At 43.2% G+C, this 23,357-nt stretch overlaps 1 long non-coding RNA gene across 1 annotated transcript; it reads right to left on the reverse strand.

The window, feature by feature from the left end:
* Nucleotides 1–3,794: 3,794 nt before the first annotated feature.
* Nucleotides 3,795–4,652, reverse strand: LOC133148323 (uncharacterized). The gene is made up of 3 exons (XR_009712517.1): nt 4,424–4,652; nt 4,150–4,311; nt 3,795–3,874 (listed from the first exon to the last, which is right to left on the reverse strand). It is a non-coding gene; the product is annotated as an uncharacterized LOC133148323 (long non-coding RNA).
* Nucleotides 4,653–23,357: the final 18,705 nt, after the last annotated feature.

Genomic DNA, 23,357 nt, shown 5'->3' on the forward strand with positions numbered 1-23,357 from the left:
TAAACATAAACCAAATGTTGGAGGTGGTCATTTCTTCATGCGCAGTGAATAACTCGGCACTCTAAAGCACCCGAGAGCGTTTTTTTCGATGCCAACCTAACCAGAGTGACGGGAGCGGCACAATTCAGAAAAAGCGCTCAGCTCGCCGAGAAAATGCGATTTAAGCAATAAAATTAAAAATGCTTATTAAACATAAACCAAACGTTGGAGGTGGTCATTTCTTCATGCGCAGTGAATAACTCGGCACTCTAAAGCACCCGAGAGCGTTTTTTTCGATGCCAACCTAACCAGAGTGACGGGAGCGGCACAATTCAGAAAAAGCGCTCAGCTCGCCGAGAAAATGCGATTTAAGCAATAAAATTAAAAATGCTTATAAAACATAAACCAAACGTTGGAGGTGGTCATTTCTTCATGCGCAGTGATAAACTCGGCACTCTAAAGCACCCGAGAGCGTTTTTTTCGATGCCAACCTAACCAGAGTGACGGGAGCGGCACAATTCAGAAAAAGCGCTCAGCTCGCCGAGAAAATGCGATTTAAGCAATAAAATTAAAAATGCTTATTAAACATAAACCAAACGTTGGAGGTGGTCATTTCTTAATGCGCAGTGAATAACTCGGCACTCTAAAGCACCCGAGAGCGTTTTTTTCGATGCCAACCTAACCAGAGTGACGGGAGCGGCACAATTCAGAAAAAGCGCTCAGCTCGCCGAGAAAATGCGATTTAAGCAATAAAATTAAAAATGCTTATAAAACATAAACCAAACGTTGGAGGTGGTCATTTCTTCATGCGCAGTGATAAACTCGGCACTCTAAAGCACCCGAGAGCGTTTTTTTCGATGCCAACCTAACCAGAGTGACGGGCGCGGCACAATTCAGAAAAAGTGCTCAGCTCGCCGAGAAAATGCGATTTAAGCAATAAAATTAAAAATGCTAATAAAACATAAACCAAACGTTGGAGGTGGTCATTTCTTCATGCGCAGTGATAAAGTCGGCACTCTAAAGCACCCGAGAGCGTTTTTTTCGATGCCAACCTAACCAGAGTGACGGGAGCGGCACAATTCAGAAAAAGTGCTCAGCTCGCCGAGAAAATGCGATTTAAGCAATAAAATTAAACCAAACGTTGGAGGTGGTCATTTCTTCATGCGCAGTGATAAACTCGGCACTCTAAAGCACCCGATAGCGTTTTTTTCGATGCCAACCTACCAGAGTGACGGGAGCGGCACAATTCAGAAAAAGTGCTCAGCTCGCCGAGAAAATGCGATTTAAGCAATAAAATTAAAAATGCTTATAAAACATAAACCAAACGTTGGAGGTGGTCATTTCTTAATGCGCAGTAATAAACTCGGCACTCTAAAGCACCCGAGAGCGTTTTTTTCGATGCCAACCTAACCAGAGTGACGGGAGCGGCACAATTCAGAAAAAGTGCTCAGCTCGCCGAGAAAATGCGATTTAAGCAATAAAATTAAAAATGCTTATTAAACATAAACCAAACGTTGGAGGTGGTCATTTCTTCATGCGCAGTGAATAACTCGGCACTCTAAAGCACCCGAGAGCGTTTTTTTCGATGCCAACCTAACCAGAGTGACGGGAGCGGCACAATTCAGAAAAAGCGCTCAGCTCGCCGAGAAAATGCGATTTAAGCAATAAAATTAAAATTGCTTATAAAACATAAACCAAACGTTGGAGGTGGTCATTTCTTAATGCGCAGTAATAAACTCGGCACTCTAAAGCACCCGAGAGCGTTTTTTTCGATGCCAACCTAACCAGAGTGACGGGAGCGGCACAATTCAGAAAAAGTGCTCAGCTCGCCGAGAAAATGCGATTTAAGCAATAAAATTAAAAATGCTTATTAAACATAAACCAAACGTTGGAGGTGGTCATTTCTTCATGCGCAGTGAATAACTCGGCACTCTAAAGCACCCGAGAGCGTTTTTTTCGATGCCAACCTAACCAGAGTGACGGGAGCGGCACAATTCAGAAAAAGCGCTCAGCTCGCCGAGAAAATGCGATTTAAGCAATAAAATTAAAAATGCTTATAAAACATAAACCAAACGTTGGAGGTGGTCATTTCTTAATGCGCAGTAATAAACTCGGCACTCTAAAGCACCCGAGAGCGTTTTTTTCGATGCCAACCTATGTGACGGGAGCGGCACAATTCAGAAAAAGTGCTCAGCTCGCCGAGAAAATGCGATTTAAGCAATAAAATTAAAAATGCTTATAAAACATAAACCAAACGTTGGAGGTGGTCATTTCTTAATGCGCAGTAATAAACTCGGCACTCTAAAGCACCCGAGAGCGTTTTTTTCGATGCCAACCTAACCAGAGTGACGGGAGCGGCACAATTCAGAAAAAGTGCTCAGCTCGCCGAGAAAATGCGATTTAAGCAATAAAATTAAAAATGCTTATTAAACATAAACCAAACGTTGGAGGTGGTCATTTCTTCATGCGCAGTGAATAACTCGGCACTCTAAAGCACCCGATAGCGTTTTTTTCGATGCCAAGAGTGACGGGAGCGGCACAATTCAGAAAAAGTGCTCAGCTCGCCGAGAAAATGCGATTTAAGCAATAAAATTAAAAATGCTTATAAAACATAAACCAAACGTTGGAGGTGGTCATTTCTTAATGCGCAGTAATAAACTCGGCACTCTAAAGCACCCGAGAGCGTTTTTTTCGATGCCAACCTAACCAGAGTGACGGGAACGGCACAATTCAGAAAAAGTGCTCAGCTCGCCGAGAAAATGCGATTTAAGCAATAAAATTAAAAATGCTTATAAAACATAAACCACACGTTGGAGGTGTCATTTCTTAATGCGCAGTAATAAACTCGGCACTCTAAAGCACCCGAGAGCGTTTTTTTCGATGCCAACCTAACCAGAGTGACGGGAGCGGCACAATTCAGAAAAAGCGCTCAGCTCGCCGAGAAAATGCGATTTAAGCAATAAAATTAAAAATGCTTATAAAACATAAACCAAACGTTGGAGGTGGTCATTTCTTCGTGCGCAGTGAATAACTCGGCACTCTAAAGCACCCGAGAGCGTTTTTTTCGATGCCAACCTAACCAGAGTGACGGGAGCGGCACAATTCAGAAAAAGTGCTCAGCTCGCCGAGAAAATGCGAGAAATTTACAGTAATTAACTGGCAGCTAGTAACCAGTAACTTACTGTAAAAACGTTTTACAGTAGATATACAGTATTCCCTATTTACAGTATTATCGTATTTACTGTAAAGCAAAAACCAGTTAAATACTGTGATTTTGGCTGTATTTACAGTATTAGATGTTTTAACTGTGGACTAAATAACAGTTAAATACTGTGATTTCAGTTGGATTTATAGTATTAGATGTTTTAACTGTATGCTAAATAACAATTAAATACTGTGATTCCAGTTGCGTTTACAGTATTAGTTGTTTAACTGTATACAAAATAACATTTAAATACTGTGATTTCAGTTTTATTTACAGTTAGATGTTTTAACTGTATACTAAAAAATTAAAAACTGATTTTATTTGCATTTACAGTATAGTTGCTTAACTGCAGAATAAATATCAATGAAATACAGCGCTTTCAGTTGCCTTTAAATAACTGGTTTATTTACTGTACAAACAAATGAACGGTATTGTATATGGCAATGCAGTAACAGTATAGTACCAGGTAATCATTGTAAATTGAGTTTCTCACTGTACAATTTAAATGCTGAATCAGTGATTTAATATTAATCATTAATAGAATGACCCATATTCTAAAATATTTCAATTAACTACAGACAACAAGACATTTGTTAACAGGGTTATTTATTTTTTTTGTGAACAGGAACATAAAGCACATTACCAAACCTTTTAGACAAAACTTCCTTGGGCTTGGACAAAACAGGAGCCCTGAAATTAAAGAAGAAAATACATTAAGAATTATGATGGTGATGTCGTTGTCATGTCAAGATACTTGTTCCTGATAGGAAGTGTGTCACATGGCTGCAGGAACACTCATGCAATTAGCAAGGTTGGAGTTATATTATTAGTAGGGATGTAACGATTACTCATGAGATGATTAAAAATCGATTTGAATATGTCGCAAGTTAGATCGGAGAGAAAATAAATCTCTGCATTGAAACAGCTGATATGCAAATTAGTTGTGACCGTTATCTGAACCTCACCTGTATCTAGTCAGTTAGCCTCCATGAAGTGAAGCCTTCATGAACTCCATGATGAAGGAGATCACATGGGGGTTCATGTATCAAGTCTTTCTCCTCACCACTCTCCCAGTCTTCCGGCTCATCTGCTCCTTGGCACTGCACTTGGTGGAGTCAGGATTAATCCTGACCAAAAACATATGAAATGAGTAAGAGGTTGAGACAATTGCAATTATCAGAGAGATATAGAAAATGCCAGTGGGAATAAAGTTAGGTATATAATTTTATCGGTTAATACCTCTGAATAAATTCCAAAGTTGTGCAGGTTTCCACCTGATACTCTAGGTTGAAAACATAGTAACAGGCGAAAAGAGTGGCCAAGACAGTGGTGAAGTCAGCCATGTGAGCAGCAGGTGGGATTATGACCCTCCCCTCGATCGACAGCATCCATTTTTTTGCAGTCAGGATTGTCTCTCCTTAAAGTCAGACATAACAAAAATCATATTTCACAGCAGTCCATTTTATAAATGATCTGGTTCACATGAATGACTGTAAAAACAGGGCAGGGAGCAAACATATCTTACAAGCTGTACATAAAACAGATAAAAGGAGCATATATAGTAACTGATGGCAAGCAAACTGATTACTACTTGTGTATTACTATTTTATTTTATTACTTATAGTGATAGTAGTCCTACTTACCGAGTTTCTGGACGTCGCGACGTGTGCTTGGTGGTGCTGCCTCCCGAAGGAAAACGCATACGGAGGCGGAGAAGGTGTAGAAAAAAAGAAAGGCGGGAAAATACTCTTCTCTTGCGCAGCATAAAAATATAAAATAACGACACAGTAACGACCATCGTACTGTCGCAGCAAGTACAACATGTATATATATACATATATCATTTTGTGGCTTCAGTAAGTTTAAAAAAAAGACAATCTGGTCAGTTAAAGTTACTGCTATCACAAGCTAGCTAACAGTTAACGTTACCAGTAGCTAGCTCTGTCTGCCCTCTCTCTCGCGATCGAAAAACAGCGCTCTCTCGGTGCCGTTTTCGCAGCCAAAGTGAAACAAATGAACGCAGACGACGCAAACACATAGAAACACAACAAAAAAACACACAATACAAGACAAGGTCTTATAAGAAAAGTTGTTGTCGGAGCCAGAGATGCAAGCGCTGTGATCGCGATTTGTCCCCTTTACTTTGACGTGATTGGCCATTCAAAGCAGGACCATTGAACACACTCGATCCTCATTGGATAAATTCATGTCAGCCCATGTCACCCCATACCCGCCAGTGAAAAAGAAAACGGAAAAAAACTAATGCTAGGAATAAAAAAAATGCCATGGTAAGTCATTATGACATAATGATTATTAAAGTCATAATTTTTATATGATATTTATATGATAATTATTGATTTCATTATGATATATATATATATATATATATCATATAATATATATATAATATATCAAAGTCAAAACCTTAAAGTCAAAGTCAGCTTTATTGTCAATCTCTCCACATGTCACAACACACAAAGAGAGCGAAATGACGTTTTCTCTATCCCACGGTGACGAGACACATAACACGATAGACATACAAGTACGCGACACAATATAAAAACAAGGCAAAAATTCAAACAATCAATAGTAAGAGTGATGAATAAATAATAAATAAACAGATAATATATATATATATATATATATATATATATATATATATATATATATATATATATATATATATATATATAAATAAAAATCTGTTAATATAAATTCTCAATGTTCATTCATCAACGACATTGACAATAAAAATACAGTAGCTTACGTTTCTATTTACAGTATAATACTGGCTATTGTGATTTTTCTTACAGTAATGCTTCAACTACTGTGTTTTCCACTGTAATACTTATACTACTGTGATTTTGTCGTGTTTACACTGTCTAACTGTAACAATTACAGCGACTTACTGTAAAGATCATACACAGTAAGGTTACTGTGTTTAATACAGTGATTAACTGTAGATATCACAGCCATTTTTAACAGTGTGCGATTTAAGCAATAAAATTAAAAATGCTTATAAAACATAAACCAAACGTTGGAGGTGGTCATTTCTTAATGCGCAGTAATAAACTCGGCACTCTAAAGCACCCGAGAGCGTTTTTTTCGATGCCAACCTAACCAGAGTGACGGGAGCGGCACAATTCAGAAAAAGTGCTCAGCTCGCCGAGAAAATGCGATTTAAGCAATAAAATTAAAAATGCTTATTAAACATAAACCAAACGGTGGAGGTGGTCATTTCTTCATGCGCAGTGAATAACTCGGCACTCTAAAGCACCCGAGAGCGTTTTTTTCGATGCCAACCTAACCAGAGTGACGGGAGCGGCACAATTCAGAAAAAGCGCTCAGCTCGCCGAGAAAATGCGATTTAAGCAATAAAATTAAAAATGCTTATTAAACATAAACCAAACGTTGGAGGTGGTCATTTCTTCATGCGCAGTGAATAACTCGGCACTCTAAAGCACCCGAGAGCGTTTTTTTCGATGCCAACCTAACCAGAGTGACGGGAGCGGCACAATTCAGAAAAAGCGCTCAGCTCGCCGAGAAAATGCGATTTAAGCAATAAAATTAAAAATGCTTATAAAACATAAACCAAACGTTGGAAGTGGTCATTTCTTCATGCGCAGTGATAAACTCGGCACTCTAAAGCACCCGAGAGCGTTTTTTTCGATGCCAACCTAACCAGAGTGACGGGAGCGGCACAATTCAGAAAAAGCGCTCAGCTCGCCGAGAAAATGCGATTTAAGCAATAAAATTAAAAATGCTTATTAAACATAAACCAAACGTTGGAGGTGGTCATTTCTTCATGCGCAGTGAATAACTCGGCACTCTAAAGCACCCGAGAGCGTTTTTTTCGATGCCAACCTAACCAGAGTGACGGGACAGGCACAATTCAGAAAAAGCGCTCAGCTCGCCGAGAAAATGCGATTTAAGCAATAAAATTAAAAATGCTTATAAAACATAAACCAAACGTTGGAGGTGGTCATTTCTTCATGCGCAGTGATAAACTCGGCACTCTAAAGCACCCGAGAGCGTTTTTTTCGATGCCAACCTAACCAGAGTGACGGGAGCGGCACAATTCAGAAAAAGTGCTCAGCTCGCCGAGAAAATGCGATTTAAGCAATAAAATTAAAAATGCTTATAAAACATAAACCAAACGTTGGAGGTGGTCATTTCTTCATGCGCAGTGATAAACTCGGCACTCTAAAGCACCCGAGAGCGTTTTTTTCGATGCCAACCTAACCAGAGTGACGGGAGCGGCACAATTCAGAAAAAGCGCTCAGCTCGCCGAGAAAATGCGATTTAAGCAATAAAATTAAAAATGCTTATAAAACATAAACCAAACGTTGGAGGTGGTCATTTCTTCATGCGCAGTGAATAACTCGGCACTCTAAAGCACCCGAGAGCGTTTTTTTCGATGCCAACCTAACCAGAGTTACGGGAGCGGCACAATTCAGAAAAAGCGCTCAGCTCGCCGAAAAAATGCGATTTAAGCAATAAAATTAAAAATGCTTATAAAACATAAACCAAACGTTGGAAGTGGTCATTTCTTCATGCGCAGTGATAAACTCGGCACTCTAAAGCACCCGAGAGCGTTTTTTTCGATGCCAACCTAACCAGAGTGACGGGAGCGGCACAATTCAGAAAAAGCGCTCAGCTCGCCGAGAAAATGCGATTTAAGCAATAAAATTAAAAATGCTTATTAAACATAAACCAAACGTTGGAGGTGGTCATTTCTTCATGCGCAGTGAATAACTCGGCACTCTAAAGCACCCGAGAGCGTTTTTTTCGATGCCAACCTAACCAGAGTGACGGGACAGGCACAATTCAGAAAAAGCGCTCAGCTCGCCGAGAAAATGCGATTTAAGCAATAAAATTAAAAATGCTTATAAAACATAAACCAAACGTTGGAGGTGGTCATTTCTTCATGCGCAGTGATAAACTCGGCACTCTAAAGCACCCGAGAGCGTTTTTTTCGATGCCAACCTAACCAGAGTGACGGGAGCGGCACAATTCAGAAAAAGTGCTCAGCTCGCCGAGAAAATGCGATTTAAGCAATAAAATTAAAAATGCTTATAAAACATAAACCAAACGTTGGAGGTGGTCATTTCTTCATGCGCAGTGATAAACTCGGCACTCTAAAGCACCCGAGAGCGTTTTTTTCGATGCCAACCTAACCAGAGTGACGGGAGCGGCACAATTCAGAAAAAGCGCTCAGCTCGCCGAGAAAATGCGATTTAAGCAATAAAATTAAAAATGCTTATAAAACATAAACCAAACGTTGGAGGTGGTCATTTCTTCATGCGCAGTGATAAACTCGGCACTCTAAAGCACCCGAGAGCGTTTTTTTCGATGCCAACCTAACCAGAGTGACGGGAGCGGCACAATTCAGAAAAAGTGCTCAGCTCGCCGAGAAAATGCGATTCAAGCAATAAAATTAAAAATGCTTATTAAACATAAACCAAACGTTGGAGGTGGTCATTTCTTCATGCGCAGTGAATAACTCGGCACTCTAAAGCACCCGAGAGCGTTTTTTTCGATGCCAACCTAACCAGAGTGACGGGAGCGGCACAATTCAGAAAAAGTGCTCAGCTCGCCGAGAAAATGCGATTTAAGCAATAAAATTAAAAATGCTTATAAAACATAAACCAAACGTTGGAGGTGGTCATTTCTTAATGCGCAGTAATAAACTCGGTGTCATGATTCGTCCTCGGCCACACCCCTTTCGTTATCGTAATGTCTGTCACCTGGTTCCTCTTGTTACCCTGTGTATTTAAGCCCTACCCGTGTATTTCTCCCGGGCGGTGTCTACTGTTGTGATCCGTCCCTGTCCGCGCCCAGTGTTCCTGTCGTTTGGTTTTCCACGGTCTGTCTGGAGGCTCACGGTCAGAATTTTATCCTTGTCCAAGTTTCCAAGTGTCCAAGTATCCAAGTGTCCAAGAAGACTTCTGTCTGTTTGCTGGCCGTGAGTCTCTATCCCGTTTGTGTCTTCGTTTCCCCACCTGACTCCCTTCCAACTCCCTTTCCCTTCAATAAATCCTGGTTCAAGCTGCATTTGGTCGCCCTGGCTCAACTCACTCCTGACAGAAGACACCGGCCAGCACAGCGACCAGCGCTTGGACCCCCCTCCACCACCAGTTTCCGTTGCCACAGCCCAAGCCACAGCCGAGCCGAGCCACAGCCGAGCCGAGCCAAAGCCAAGCAACCACGCCAAGCCAAGCCCAAGAAACAAACGCCAAGCCAAGCCCAAGAAACAAACGCCAAGCCAAGCCCAAGAAACCAAAGCCACAGCTCAAGCCACAGCTCAAGCCACAGCTCAAGCCACAGCTCAAGCCACAGCTCAAGCCACAGCTCAAGCCACAGCTCAAGCCACAGCTCAAGCCACAGCTCAAGCCACAGCTCAAGCCACAGCTCAAGCCACAGCTCAAGCCACAGCTCAAGCCACAGCTCAAGCCACAGCTCAAGCCACAGCTCAAGCCACAGCTCAAGCCACAGCTCAAGCCACAGCTCAAGCCACAGCTCAAGCCACAGCTCAAGCCACAGCTCAAGCCACAGCTCAAGCCACAGCTCAAGCCACAGCTCAAGCCACAGCTCAAGCCACAGCTCAAGCCACAGCTCAAGCCACAGCTCAAGCCACAGCTCAAGCCACAGCTCAAGCCACAGCTCAAGCCACAGCTCAAGCCACAGCTCAAGCCACAGCTCAAGCCACAGCTCAAGCCACAGCTCAAGCCACAGCTCAAGCCACAGCTCAAGCCACAGCTCAAGCCACAGCTCAAGCCACAGCTCAAGCCACAGCTCAAGCCACAGCTCAAGCCACAGCTCAAGCCACAGCTCAAGCCACAGCTCAAGCCACAGCTCAAGCCACAGCTCAAGCCACAGCTCAAGCCACAGCTCAAGCCACAGCTCAAGCCACAGCTCAAGCCACAGCTCAAGCCACAGCTCAAGCCACAGCTCAAGCCACAGCTCAAGCCACAGCTCAAGCCACAGCTCAAGCCACAGCTCAAGCCACAGCTCAAGCCACAGCTCAAGCCACAGCTCAAGCCACAGCTCAAGCCACAGCTCAAGCCACAGCTCAAGCCACAGCCCAAGCGAAGCCAAAGCCGAGCGAAGCCAAAGCCGTGCGAAGCCAAAGCCGAGCGAAGCCAAAGCCGAGCGAAGCCAAAGCCGAGCGAAGCCAAAGCCGAACCAACGCCAAGCCCAGCCAAGACCCGTCGGCGCGGATGCTACGGCCGCCACAAGTCCAGGCGGCGTGGATCCAGCGGCCGACTCCCGACCCTGTCCGGTCGGCGCGGATGCTACGGCCGCCACAAATCCAGGCGGCGTGGATCCAGCGGCCGACCACCGACCCTGTCCCGTCGGCGCGGATGCTACGGCCGCCACAAATCCAGGCGGCGTGGATCCAGCGGCCGACCCCCGACCCTGTCCGGTCGGCGCGGATGCTACGGCCGCCACAAATCCAGGCGGCGTGGATCCAGCGGCCGACCCCCGTCCCTGTCCCGTCGGCGCAGATGCTGCGGCCGCCACAAATCCAGGCGGCGCGGATCCAGCGGCCGACCCCCGACCCTGTCCCGACGGCGCGGATGCTGCGGCCGCCACAAAACCAGGCGGCGCGGATCCAGCGGCCGTCATCCCGTCGGTCTTCGGAGGCGTGGGCAGTGTGGCTGACTCCCCGTTCCCTCCCGCCCCTTCTTGGACAGTTTTGGGGATTTTGGGACGTCGGGAGCCGTCCCTTGTGGGGGGGGTTCTGTCATGATTCGTCCTCGGCCACACCCCTTTCGTTATCGTAATGTCTGTCACCTGGTTCCTCTTGTTACCCTGTGTATTTAAGCCCTGCCCGTGTATTTCTCCCGGCCGGTGTCTACTGTTGTGATCCGTCCCTGTCCGCGCCCAGTGTTCCTGTCGTTTGGTTTTCCACGGTCTGTCTGGAGGCTCACGGTCAGAATTTTATCCTTGTCCAAGTTTCCAAGTGTCCAAGTATCCAAGTGTCCAAGAAGACTTCTGTCTGTTTGCTGGCCGTGAGTCTCTATCCCGTTTGTGTCTTCGTTTCCCCACCTGACTCCCTTCCCACTCCCTGTCCCTTCAATAAATCCTAGTCCAAGCTGCATTTGGTCGCCCTGGCTCACCTCACTCCTGACACTCGGCACTCTAAAGCACCCGAGAGCGTTTTTTTCGATGCCAACGGGAGCGGCACAATTCAGAAAAAGTGCTCAGCTCGCCGAGAAAATGCGATTTAAGCAATAAAATTAAAAATGCTTATAAAACATAAACCAAACGTTGGAGGTGGTCATTTCTTAATGCGCAGTAATAAACTCGGCACTCTAAAGCACCCGAGAGCGTTTTTTTCGATGCCAACCTAACCAGAGTGACGGGAGCGGCACAATTCAGAAAAAGTGCTCAGCTCGCCGAGAAAATGCGATTTAAGCAATAAAATTAAAAATGCTTATAAAACATAAACCAAACGTTGGAGGTGGTCATTTCTTCATGCGCAGTGATAAACTCGGCACTCTAAAGCACCCGAGAGCGTTTTTTTCGATGCCAACCTAACCAGAGTGACGGGAGCGGCACAATTCAGAAAAAGTGCTCAGCTCGCCGAGAAAATGCGATTTAAGCAATAAAATTAAAAATGCTTATAAAACATAAACCAAACGTTGGAGGTGGTCATTTCTTCATGCGCAGTGAATAACTCGGCACTCTAAAGCACCCGAGAGCGTTTTTTTCGATGCCAACCTAACCAGAGTGACGGGAGCGGCACAATTCAGAAAAAGTGCTCAGCTCGCCGAGAAAATGCGATTTAAGCAATAAAATTAAAAATGCTTATAAAACATAAACCAAACGTTGGAGGTGGTCATTTCTTAATGCGCAGTAATAAACTCGGCACTCTAAAGCACCCGAGAGCGTTTTTTTCGATGCCAACCTAACCAGAGTGACGGGAGCGGCACAATTCAGAAAAAGTGCTCAGCTCGCCGAGAAAATGCGATTTAAGCAATAAAATTAAAAATGCTTATAAAACATAAACCAAACGTTGGAGGTGGTCATTTCTTAATGCGCAGTAATAAACTCGGCACTCTAGAGCACCCGAGAGCGTTTTTTTCGATGCCAACCTAACCAGAGTGACGGGAGCGGCACAATTCAGAAAAAGTGCTCAGCTCGCCGAGAAAATGCGATTTAAGCAATAAAATTAAAAATGCTTATAAAACATAAACCAAACGTTGGAAGTGGTCATTTCTTCATGCGCAGTGATAAACTCGGCACTCTAAAGCACCCGAGAGCGTTTTTTTCGATGCCAACCTATAACCAGAGTTACGGGAGCGGCACAATTCAGAAAAAGCGCTCAGCTCGCCGAGAAAATGCGATTTAAGCAATAAAATTAAAAATGCTTATAAAACATAAACCAAACGTTGGAGGTGGTCATTTCTTAATGCGCAGTAATAAACTCGGCACTCTAAAGCACCCGTGAGCGTTTTTTTCGATGCCAACCTAACCAGAGTGACGGGAGCGGCACAATTCAGAAAAAGTGCTCAGCTCGCCGAGAAAATGCGATTTAAGCAATAAAATTAAAAATGCTTATAAAACATAAACCAAACGTTGGAGGTGGTCATTTCTTCATGCGCAGTGATAAAGTCGGCACTCTAAAGCACCCGAGAGCGTTTTTTTCGATGCCAACCTAACCAGTGACGGGAGCGGCACAATTCAGAAAAAGTGCTCAGCTCGCCGAGAAAATGCGATTTAAGCAATAAAATTAAAAATGCTTATTAAACATAAACCAAACGTTGGAGGTGGTCATTTTTTCATGCGCAGTGATAAACTCGGCACTCTAAAGCACCCGAGAGCGTTTTTTTCGATGCCAACCTAACCAGAGTGACGGGAGCGGCACAATTCAGAAAAAGTGCTCAGCTCGCCGAGAAAATGCGATTTAAGCAATAAAATTAAAAATGCTTATAAAACATAAACCAAACGTTGGAGGTGGTCATTTCTTAATGCGCAGTAATAAACTCGGCACTCTAAAGCACCCGAGAGCGTTTTTTTCGATGCCAACCTAACCAGAGTGACGGGAGCGGCACAATTCAGAAAAAGTGCTCAGCTCGCCGAGAAAATGCGATTTAAGCAATAAAATTAAAAATGCTTATTAAACATAAACCAAACGTTGGAGGTGGTCATTTCTTCATGCGCAGTGAATAACTCGGCACTCTAAAGCACCCGAGAGCGTTTTTTTCGATGCCAACCTAACCAGAGTGACGGGAGCGGCACAATTCAGAAAAAGCGCTCAGCTCGCCGAGAAAATGCGATTTAAGCAATAAAATTAAAAATGCTTATAAAACATAAACCAAACGTTGGAGGTGGTCATTTCTTAATGCGCAGTAATAAACTCGGCACTCTAAAGCACCCGAGAGCGTTTTTTTCGATGCCAACCTAACCAGAGTGACGGGAGCGGCACAATTCAGAAAAAGTGCTCAGCTCGCCGAGAAAATGCGATTTAAGCAATAAAATTAAAAATGCTTATTAAACATAAACCAAACGTTGGAGGTGGTCATTTCTTCATGCGCAGTGAATAACTCGGCACTCTAAAGCACCCGAGAGCGTTTTTTTTCGATGCCAACCTAACCAGAGTGACGGGAGCGGCACAATTCAGAAAAAGCGCTCAGATCGCCGAGAAAATGCGATTTAAGCAATAAAATTAAAAATGCTTATAAAACATAAACCAAACGTTGGAGGTGGTCATTTCTTAATGCGCAGTAATAAACTCGGCACTCTAAAGCACCCGAGAGCGTTTTTTTCGATGCCAACCTAACCAGAGTGACGGGAGCGGCACAATTCAGAAAAAGTGCTCAGCTCGCCGAGAAAATGCGATTTAAGCAATAAAATTAAAAATGCTTATAAAACATAAACCAAACGTTGGAGGTGGTCATTTCTTAATGCGCAGTAATAAACTCGGCACTCTAAAGCACCCGAGAGCGTTTTTTTCGATGCCAACCTAACCAGAGTGACGGGAGCGGCACAATTCAGAAAAAGTGCTCAGCTCGCCGAGAAAATGCGATTTAAGCAATAAAATTAAAAATGCTTATTAAACATAAACCAAACGTTGGAGGTGGTCATTTCTTCATGCCCAGTGAATAACTCGGCACTCTAAAGCACCCGATAGCGTTTTTTTCGATGCCAACCTAACCAGAGTGACGGGAGCGGCACAATTCAGAAAAAGTGCTCAGCTCGCCGAGAAAATGCGATTTAAGCAATAAAATTAAAAATGCTTATAAAACATAAACCAAACGTTGGAGGTGGTCATTTCTTAATGCGCAGTAATAAACTCGGCACTCTAAAGCACCCGAGAGCGTTTTTTTCGATGCCAACCTAACCAGAGTGACGGGAGCGGCACAATTCAGAAAAAGTGCTCAGCTCGCCGAGAAAATGCGATTTAAGCAATAAAATTAAAAATGCTTATAAAACATAAACCAAACGTTGGAGGTGGTCATTTCTTAATGCGCAGTAATAAACTCGGCACTCTAAAGCACCCGAGAGCGTTTTTTTCGATGCCAACCTAACCAGAGTTACGGGAGCGGCACAATTCAGAAAAAGCGCTCAGCTCGCCGAGAAAATGCGATTTAAGCAATAAAATTAAAAATGCTTATAAAACATAAACCAAACGTTGGAGGTGGTCATTTCTTCATGCGCAGTGAATAACTCGGCACTCTAAAGCACCCGAGAGCGTTTTTTTCGATGCCAACCTAACCAGAGTGACGGGAGCGGCACAATTCAGAAAAAGTGCTCAGCTCGCCGAGAAAATGCGATTTAAGCAATAAAATTAAAAATGCTTATAAAACATAAACCAAACGTTGGAGGTGGTCATTTCTTCATGCGCAGTAATAAACTCGGCACTCTAAAGCTCCCGAGAGCGTTTTTTTCGATGCCAACCTAACCAGAGTGACGGGAGCGGCACAATTCAGAAAAAGTGCTCAGCTCGCCGAGAAAATGCGATTTAAGCAATAAAATTAAAAATGCTTATTAAACATAAACCAAACGTTGGAGGTGGTCATTTCTTCATGCGCAGTGATAAACTCGGCACTCTAAAGCACCCGAGAGCGTTTTTTTCGATGCCAACCTAACCAGAGTGACGGGAGCGGCACAATTAAGAAAAAGTGCTCAGCTCGCCGAGAAAATGCGATTCAAGCAATAAAATTAAAAATGCTTATAAAACATAAACCAAACGTTGGAGGTGGTCATTTCTTAATGCGCAGTAATAAACTCGGCACTCTAAAGCACCCGAGAGCGTTTTTTTCGATGCCAACCTAACCAGAGTGACGGGAGCGGCACAATTCAGAAAAAGTGCTCAGCTCGCCGAGAAAATGCGATTTAAGCAATAAAATTAAAAATGCTTATTAAACATAAACCAAACGTTGGAGGTGGTCATTTCTTCATGCCCAGTGAATAACTCGGCACTCTAAAGCACCCGATAGCGTTTTTTTCGATGCCAACCTAACCAGAGTGACGGGAGCGGCACAATTCAGAAAAAGTGCTCAGCTCGCCGAGAAAATGCGATTTAAGCAATAAAATTAAAAATGCTTATAAAACATAAACCAAACGTTGGAGGTGGTCATTTCTTAATGCGCAGTAATAAACTCGGCACTCTAAAGCACCCGAGAGCGTTTTTTTCGATGCCAACCTAACCAGAGTGACGGGAGCGGCACAATTCAGAAAAAGTGCTCAGCTCGCCGAGAAAATGCGATTTAAGCAATAAAATTAAAAATGCTTATAAAACATAAACCAAACGTTGGAGGTGGTCATTTCTTAATGCGCAGTAATAAACTCGGCACTCTAAAGCACCCGAGAGCGTTTTTTTCGATGCCAACCTAACCAGAGTTACGGGAGCGGCACAATTCAGAAAAAGCGCTCAGCTCGCCGAGAAAATGCGATTTAAGCAATAAAATTAAAAATGCTTATAAAACATAAACCAAACGTTGGAGGTGGTCATTTCTTCATGCGCAGTGAATAACTCGGCACTCTAAAGCACCCGAGAGCGTTTTTTTCGATGCCAACCTAACCAGAGTGACGGGAGCGGCACAATTCAGAAAAAGTGCTCAGCTCGCCGAGAAAATGCGATTTAAGCAATAAAATTAAAAATGCTTATAAAACATAAACCAAACGTTGGAGGTGGTCATTTCTTCATGCGCAGTAATAAACTCGGCACTCTAAAGCTCCCGAGAGCGTTTTTTTCGATGCCAACCTAACCAGAGTGACGGGAGCGGCACAATTCAGAAAAAGTGCTCAGCTCGCCGAGAAAATGCGATTTAAGCAATAAAATTAAAAATGCTTATTAAACATAAACCAAACGTTGGAGGTGGTCATTTCTTCATGCGCAGTGATAAACTCGGCACTCTAAAGCACCCGAGAGCGTTTTTTTCGATGCCAACCTAACCAGAGTGACGGGAGCGGCACAATTAAGAAAAAGTGCTCAGCTCGCCGAGAAAATGCGATTCAAGCAATAAAATTAAAAATGCTTATAAAACATAAACCAAACGTTGGAGGTGGTCATTTCTTAATGCGCAGTAATAAACTCGGCACTCTAAAGCACCCGAGAGCGTTTTTTTCGATGCCAACCTAACCAGAGTGACGGGAACGGCACAATTCAGAAAAAGTGCTCAGCTCGCCGAGAAAATGCGATTTAAGCAATAAAATTAAAAATGCTTATTAAACATAAACCAAACGTTGGAGGTGGTCATTTCTTCATGCGCAGTGAATAACTCGGCACTCTAAAGCACCCGAGAGCGTTTTTTTCGATGCCAACCTAACCAGAGTGACGGGAGCGGCACAATTCAGAAAAAGCGCTCAGCTCGCCGAGAAAATGCGATTTAAGCAATAAAATTAAAAATGCTTATAAAACATAAACCAAACGTTGGAGGTGGTCATTTCTTAATGCGCAGTAATAAACTCGGCACTCTAAAGCACCCGAGAGCGTTTTTTTCGATGCCACAGAGTGACGGGAGCGGCACAATTCAGAAAAAGTGCTCAGCTCGCCGAGAAAATGCGATTTAAGCAATAAAATTAAAAATGCTTATAAAACATAAACCAAACGTTGGAGGTGGTCATTTCTTAATGCGCAGTAATAAACTCGGCACTCTAAAGCACCCGAGAGCGTTTTTTCCGATGCCAACCTAACCAGAGTGACGGGAGCGGCACAATTCAGAAAAAGTGCTCAGCTCGCCGAGAAAATGCGATTTAAGCAATAAAATTAAAAATGCTTATTAAACATAAACCAAACGTTGGAGGTGGTCATTTCTTCATGCGCAGTGAATAACTCGGCACTCTAAAGCACCCGATAGCGTTTTTTTCGATGCCAACCTAACCAGAGTGACGGGAGCGGCACAATTCAGAAAAAGTGCTCAGCTCGCCGAGAAAATGCGATTTAAGCAATAAAATTAAAAATGCTTATAAAACATAAACCAAACGTTGGAGGTGGTCATTTCTTAATGCGCAGTAATAAACTCGGCACTCTAAAGCACCCGAGAGCGTTTTTTTCGATGCCAACCTAACCAGAGTGACGGGAGCGGCACAATTCAGAAAAAGTGCTCAGCTCGCCGAGAAAATGCGATTTAAGCAATAAAATTAAAAATGCTTATAAAACATAAACCAAACGTTGGAGGTGGTCATTTCTTAATGCGCAGTAATAAACTCGGCACTCTAAAGCACCCGAGAGCGTTTTTTTCGATGCCAACCTAACCAGAGTGACGGGAGCGGCACAATTCAGAAAAAGTGCTCAGCTCGCCGAGAAAATGCGATTTAAGCAATAAAATTAAAAATGCTTATAAAACATAAACCAAACGTTGGAGGTGGTCATTTCTTAATGCGCAGTAATAAACTCGGCACTCTAAAGCACCCGAGAGCGTTTTTTTCGATGCCAACGTAACCAGAGTTACGGGAGCGGCACAATTCAGAAAAAGCGCTCAGCTCGCCGAGAAAATGCGATTTAAGCAATAAAATTAAAAATGCTTATAAAACATAAACCAAACGTTGGAGGTGGTCATTTCTTCATGCGCAGTGAATAACTCGGCACTCTAAAGCACCCGAGAGCGTTTTTTTCGATGCCAACCTAACCAGAGTGACGGGAGCGGCACAATTCAGAAAAAGTGCTCAGCTCGCCGAGAAAATGCGATTTAAGCAATAAAATTAAAAATGCTTATAAAACATAAACCAAACGTTGGAGGTGGTCATTTCTTAATGCGCAGTAATAAACTCGGCACTCTAAAGCACCCGTGAGCGTTTTTTTCGATGCCAAGCAGAGTGACGGGAGCGGCACAATTCAGAAAAAGTGCTCAGCTCGCCGAGAAAATGCGATTTAAGCAATAAAATTAAAAATGCTTATAAAACATAAACCAAACGTTGGAGGTGGTCATTTCTTAATGCGCAGTAATAAACTCGGCACTCTAAAGCACCCGAGAGCGTTTTTTTCGATGCCAACCTAACCAGAGTGACGGGAGCGGCACAACTCAGAAAAAGCGCTCAGCTCGCCGAGAAAATGCGATTTAAGCAATAAAATTAAAAATGCTTATAAAACATAAACCAAACGTTGGAGGTGGTCATTTCTTCGTGCGCAGTGAATAACTCGGCACTCTAAAGCACCCGAGAGCGTTTTTTTCGATGCCAACCTAACCAGAGTGACGGGAGCGGCACAATTCAGAAAAAGTGCTCAGCTCGCCGAGAAAATGCGATTTAAGCAATAAAATTAAAAATGCTTATAAAACATAAACCAAACGTTGGAGGTGGTCATTTCTTCATGCGCAGTGATAAACTCGGCACTCTAAAGCACCCGAGAGCGTTTTTTTCGATGCCAACCTAACCAGAGTGACGGGAGCGGCACAATTCAGAAAAAGTGCTCAGCTCGCCGAGAAAATGCGATTTAAGCAATAAAATTAAAAATGCTTATAAAACATAAACCAAACGTTGGAGGTGGTCATTTCTTAATGCGCAGTAATAAACTCGGCACTCTAAAGCACCCGAGAGCGTTTTTTTCGATGCCAACCTAACCAGAGTGACGGGAGCGGCACAATTCAGAAAAAGTGCTCAGCTCGCCGAGAAAATGCGATTTAAGCAATAAAATTAAAAATGCTTATTAAACATAAACCAAACGGTGGAGGTGGTCATTTCTTCATGCGCAGTGAATAACTCGGCACTCTAAAGCACCCGAGAGCGGTTTTTTCGATGCCAACCTAACCAGAGTGACGGGAGCGGCACAATTCAGAAAAAGCGCTCAGCTCGCCGAGAAAATGCGATTTAAGCAATAAAATTAAAAATGCTTATTAAACATAAACCAAACGTTGGAGGTGGTCATTTCTTCATGCGCAGTGAATAACTCGGCACTCTAAAGCACCCGAGAGCGTTTTTTTCGATGCCAACCTAACCAGAGTGACGGGAGCGGCACAATTCAGAAAAAGCGCTCAGCTCGCCGAGAAAATGCGATTTAAGCAATAAAATTAAAAATGCTTATAAAACATAAACCAAACGTTGGAGGTGGTCATTTCTTCATGCGCAGTGATAAACTCGGCACTCTAAAGCACCCGAGAGCGTTTTTTTCGATGCCAACCTAACCAGAGTGACGGGAGCGGCACAATTCAGAAAAAGTGCTCAGCTCGCCGAGAAAATGCGATTTAAGCAATAAAATTAAAAATGCTTATAAAACATAAACCAAACGTTGGAGGTGGTCATTTCTTCATGCGCAGTGAATAACTCGGCACTCTAAAGCACCCGAGAGCGTTTTTTTCGATGCCAACCTAACCAGAGTGACGGGAGCGGCACAATTCAGAAAAAGTGCTCAGCTCGCCGAGAAAATGCGATTTAAGCAATAAAATTAAAAATGCTTATAAAACATAAACCAAACGTTGGAGGTGGTCATTTCTTAATGCGCAGTAATAAACTCGGCACTCTAGAGCACCCGAGAGCGTTTTTTTCGATGCCAACCTAACCAGAGTGACGGGAGCGGCAGAAAAAGTGCTCAGCTCGCCGAGAAAATGCGATTTAAGCAATAAAATTAAAAATGCTTATAAAACATAAACCAAACGTTGGAGGTGGCCATTTCTTCATGCGCAGTGAATAACTCGGCACTCTAAAGCACCCGAGAGCGTTTTTTTCGATGCCAACCTAACCAGAGTGACGGGAGCGGCACAATTCAGAAAAAGTGCTCAGCTCGCCGAGAAAATGCGATTTAAGCAATAAAATTAAAAATGCTTATATAAAACATAAACCAAACGTTGGAAGTGGTCATTTCTTCATGCGCAGTGATAAACTCGGCACTCTAAAGCACCCGAGAGCGTTTTTTTCGATGCCAACCTAACCAGAGTTACGGGAGCGGCACAATTCAGAAAAAGCGCTCAGCTCGCCGAGAAAATGCGATTTAAGCAATAAAATTAAAAATGCTTATAAAACATAAACCAAACGTTGGAGGTGGTCATTTCTTCATGCGCAGTGATAAACTCGGCACTCTAAAGCACCCGAGAGCGTTTTTTTCGATGCCAACCTAACCAGAGTGACGGGAGCGGCACAATTCAGAAAAAGTGCTCAGCTCGCCGAGAAAATGCGATTTAAGCAATAAAATTAAAAATGCTTATAAAACATAAACCAAACGTTGGAGGTGGTCATTTCTTCATGCGCAGTGAATAACTCGGCACTCTAAAGCACCCGAGAGCGTTTTTTTCGATGCCAACCTAACCAGAGTGACGGGAGCGGCACAATTCAGAAAAAGTGCTCAGCTCGCCGAGAAAATGCGATTTAAGCAATAAAATTAAAAATGCTTATAAAACATAAACCAAACGTTGGAGGTGGTCATTTCTTAATGCGCAGTAATAAACTCGGCACTCTAGAGCATGCACCCGAGAGCGTTTTTTTCGATGCCAACCTAACCAGAGTGACGGGAGCGGCACAATTCAGAAAAAGTGCTCAGCTCGCCGAGAAAATGCGATTTAAGCAATAAAATTAAAAATGCTTATAAAACATAAACCAAACGTTGGAAGTGGTCATTTCTTCATGCGCAGTGATAAACTCGGCACTCTAAAGCACCCGAGAGCGTTTTTTTCGATGCCAACCTAACCAGAGTTACGGGAGCGGCACAATTCAGAAAAAGCGCTCAGCTCGCCGAGAAAATGCGATTTAAGCAATAAAATTAAAAATGCTTATAAAACATAAACCAAACGTTGGAAGTGGTCATTTCTTCATGCGCAGTGATAAACTCGGCACTCTAAAGCACCCGAGAGCGTTTTTTTCGATGCCAACGAGTTACGGGAGCGGCACAATTCAGAAAAAGCGCTCAGCTCGCCGAGAAAATGCGATTTAAGCAATAAAATTAAAAATGCTTATAAAACATAAACCAAACGTTGGAGGTGGTCATTTCTTCATGCGCAGTGATAAACTCGGCACTCTAAAGCACCCGAGAGCGTTTTTTTCGATGCCAACCTAACCAGAGTGACGGGAGCGGCACAATTCAGAAAAAGCGCTCAGCTCGCCGAGAAAATGCGATTTAAGCAATAAAATTAAAAATGCTTATAAAACATAAACCAAACGTTGGAGGTGGTCATTTCTTCATGCGCAGTGATAAACTCGGCACTCTAAAGCACCCGAGAGCGTTTTTTTCGATGCCAACCTAACCAGAGTGACGGGAGCGGCACAATTCAGAAAAAGTGCTCAGCTCGCCGAGAAAATGCGATTTAAGCAATAAAATTAAAAATGCTTATAAAACATAAACCAAACGTTGGAGGTGGTCATTTCTCCATGCGCAGTGAATAACTTGGCACTCTAAAGCACCCGAGAGCGTTTTTTTCGATGCCAACCTAACCAGAGTGACGGGAGCGGCACAATTCAGAAAAAGTGCTCAGCTCGCCGAGAAAATGCGATTTAAGCAATAAAATTAAAAATGCTTATAAAACATAAACCAAACGTTGGAGGTGGTCATTTCTTAATGCGCAGTAATAAACTCGGCACTCTAAAGCACCCGTGAGCGTTTTTTTCGATGCCAACCTAACCAGAGTGACGGGAGCGGCACAATTCAGAAAAAGTGCTCAGCTCGCCGAGAAAATGCGATTTAAGCAATAAAATTAAAAATGCTTATAAAACATAAACCAAACGTTGGAGGTGGTCATTTCTTAATGCGCAGTAATAAACTCGGCACTCTAAAGCACCCGAGAGCGTTTTTTTCGATGCCAACCTAACCAGAGTGACGGGAGCGGCACAATTCAGAAAAAGTGCTCAGCTCGCCGAGAAAATGCGATTTAAGCAATAAAATTAAAAATGCTTATAAAACATAAACCAAACGTTGGAGGTGGTCATTTCTTAATGCGCAGTAATAAACTCGGCACTCTAAAGCACCCGAGAGCGTTTTTTTCGATGCCAACCTAACCAGAGTTACGGGAGCGGCACAATTCAGAAAAAGCGCTCAGCTCGCCGAGAAAATGCGATTTAAGCAATAAAATTAAAAATGCTTATAAAACATGAACCAAACGTTGGAGGTGGTCATTTCTTCATGCGCAGTGATAAAGTCGGCACTCTAAAGCACCCGAGAGCGTTTTTTTCGATGCCAACCTAACCAGAGTGACGGGAGCGGCACAATTCAGAAAAAGTGCTCAGCTCGCCGAGAAAATGCGATTTAAGCAATAAAATTAAAAATGCTTATTAAACATAAACCAAACGTTGGAGGTGGTCATTTCTTCATGCGCAGTGATAAACTCGGCACTCTAAAGCACCCGAGAGCGTTTTTTTCGATGCCAACCTAACCAGAGTGACGGGAGCGGCACAATTCAGAAAAAGTGCTCAGCTCGCCGAGAAAATGCGATTTAAGCAATAAAATTAAAAATGCTTATAAAACATAAACCAAACGTTGGAGGTGGTCATTTCTTAATGCGCAGTAATAAACTCGGCACTCTAAAGCACCCGAGAGCGTTTTTTTCGATGCCAACCTAACCAGAGTGACGGGAGCGGCACAATTCAGAAAAAGTGCTCAGCTCGCCGAGAAAATGCGATTTAAGCAATAAAATTAAAAATGCTTATTAAACATAAACCAAACGTTGGAGGTGGTCATTTCTTCATGCGCAGTGAATAACTCGGCACTCTAAAGCACCCGAGAGCGTTTTTTTCGATGCCAACCTAACCAGAGTGACGGGAGCGGCACAATTCAGAAAAAGCGCTCAGCTCGCCGAGAAAA

This window comes from Syngnathus typhle, unplaced genomic scaffold, assembly GCF_033458585.1.
Source record: "Syngnathus typhle isolate RoL2023-S1 ecotype Sweden unplaced genomic scaffold, RoL_Styp_1.0 HiC_scaffold_63, whole genome shotgun sequence".
Lineage (NCBI taxonomy): Eukaryota > Metazoa > Chordata > Actinopteri > Syngnathiformes > Syngnathidae > Syngnathus > Syngnathus typhle.